Source organism: Rhinopithecus roxellana, chromosome 19, assembly GCF_007565055.1.
Source record: "Rhinopithecus roxellana isolate Shanxi Qingling chromosome 19, ASM756505v1, whole genome shotgun sequence".
In the NCBI taxonomy this organism is placed as follows: Eukaryota; Metazoa; Chordata; class Mammalia; order Primates; family Cercopithecidae; genus Rhinopithecus; species Rhinopithecus roxellana.
This window is the reverse complement of record NC_044567.1, coordinates 57014330-57016634: the sequence shown is the minus strand read 5'-3', so window position 1 is coordinate 57016634 and position 2305 is coordinate 57014330.

The window sequence follows — 2305 nt, the reverse complement described above, 5'->3', positions numbered from 1 at the left end:
CCAAGGTTCCTTTTGTGTTGTTGCTCTGCCTTCTTCAACATGTAGCTCTCATCTCATGGTCCATAATGGCTGTTCTAGCAATTGCCATCACATCTGCACTCCAGCTAGCAAGAGGGGGTAAAGGGGAAGGGAAGGCATGCCTCTTCCTTCTAAAAGCGTGATTTAGAAATTGCACTTACCAATGTCTATTCATATTTCCAGTAGCCAGAATGTAGTCATGTGGTCATACTTAGTTACAAGAGTCTGGGAAATGTGATCTAAAATTTCTAAAAGTTATATTCCTATAGAAGGAAGGAGAATACATATGGAAGAACAATTATGAGTCTCATCCACATCTGAACTTTGTGAATCTTCACTGTTTATATGGATGTTCTTTATCCCTTCTGTTGTGGAGTAAGCATGACTTCTAAGCCCTACTGAAAACTGTTGATAAAAAACAGCATGCTACACCAAAAGGTGGAATTAACCCAAATGTCCATTGATGGATACATGGATAAACAAAATGTATATATACATTCAATTGAATATTATTGATCCTTAAAAAGGAATGAGGTTCAACACATGCTACAATATGCATGAACCTTGAAGACATTATGCTAAGTGAAGTAAGCCAGGCACAAAAGGACAGATACTATATGATTCCACCTATGTGAGGTAGCTAGAGTAGTTAAACTCATAGAAACAGAAAGTAGATTAGAGGTTACCAGAGGCTGGAGGGAGAAGTGGTGGGGAGTTAGTGTTTATTGAGTATGGAGTTTCAGTTTGGGAAGATGAAAAAGTTCTGTGAATGGATGATGGGGATGGTTGCACAACAGTGTGAATGTACTTAATGTCACTGAACTGTACACTTAAAACTGTACACACAAAACTACACACACAACCTGCAGAATGGGAGAAAATATTTGCAGACTATGTATCTGTCAAAGGTCTAATATCCAGTCTGTAAGGAACTTAAACAAATCAACAAGCCAAAACCAAATAACCCCATTTAAAAACAGGCAAAGGACATGAACAGACACTTCTCAAAAGAAGACGTCCAAATAGTCAACACACATATGAAAAATAATGCTCATCATCACTAATTATGAGGGAAATGCAAATCAAAACCTCAACAAGATACTATCTCGCACCAGTGAGAATGCCATTATTAAAAAGCCAAAAAACAACAGATGCTGGCAAGGCTGTGGAGAAAAGGGAACACTTACACATTGTTAGTGGGAACGTAAATTAGTTCAAACACTGTAGAAAGCAGTTTGGAGATTTCTCAAAGAACTTAAAATAGAGCTGTCATTTGACCCAGCGATCAGATTACTGGGTATATTCCCAAAGGAAAATAGCTCATTGTACCAACAAGACACATGTACTCACATATGTTCATCACCCCACTATTCACAATAGCAAAGACATGGAATCAACCTAGATGCCCATTGATGGTAGATGGGATAAAGAAAATGTGCTACATATAAGCCATGGAATACTATGCAGCCATAACAAAGAATAAAATCATGTCCTTTGCAGCAACATGGATGGAGCTGGAGGCCATAATCCTAAGCAAATTAATGTAGGAATGGAAAACCAAATGCCACATATTCTCACTTTTAATTAGGAGCTAAACACTGAGCACATGTAGACATAAACATGGGAGCAAAAGACATTGTAGGCTATCAGAGTGAGGAGGGAGGGAAGGGTGAGGATTGAAAAACCTATTGAGTACTGTGCTCAGTACCTGGATGCAATATAACCGTATAACAAACCTGCACCTGTATCTAACATAAAAGTTGGAATTTAAAAAATACTTACAATGGTAAATTTTATATTGCGTATATTTTACCACAATCATGCTATAAAGGACCAAAGGCAGGGTTCTCTGACATTTTAGGAGCGATTGTCCCTACAGATGAAGCTACTCACACCCTTTGGGTGAGGTTATTAAGCCAGTAATGAATCCATCTGTCTGTGTTATCATTCATGTTTTTTACATCATCATGAGACTATATAGCAAGACTTGCTAAAATTCAGATATGCTATTTTTGTGGCTGTTCTTGTATTACCTCTTTAGTCAGTGAATCCATTGATCCCTATGGGCTGCTGGTGGTTCCTGGATCCTTCCCTTAGCATTCACAGACTGTCTCTTAATAATGTATAGAGAGGCCGGGCACGGTGGCTCACGCCTGTAATCCCAGCACTTTGGGAGGCCGAGGCGGGCGGATCACAAGGTCAGGAGATCGAGACCACGGTGAAACCCCGTCTCTACTAAAAAAAAATACAAAAAATTAGCCGGGCGCGGTGGCGGGGCCTGTAGTCC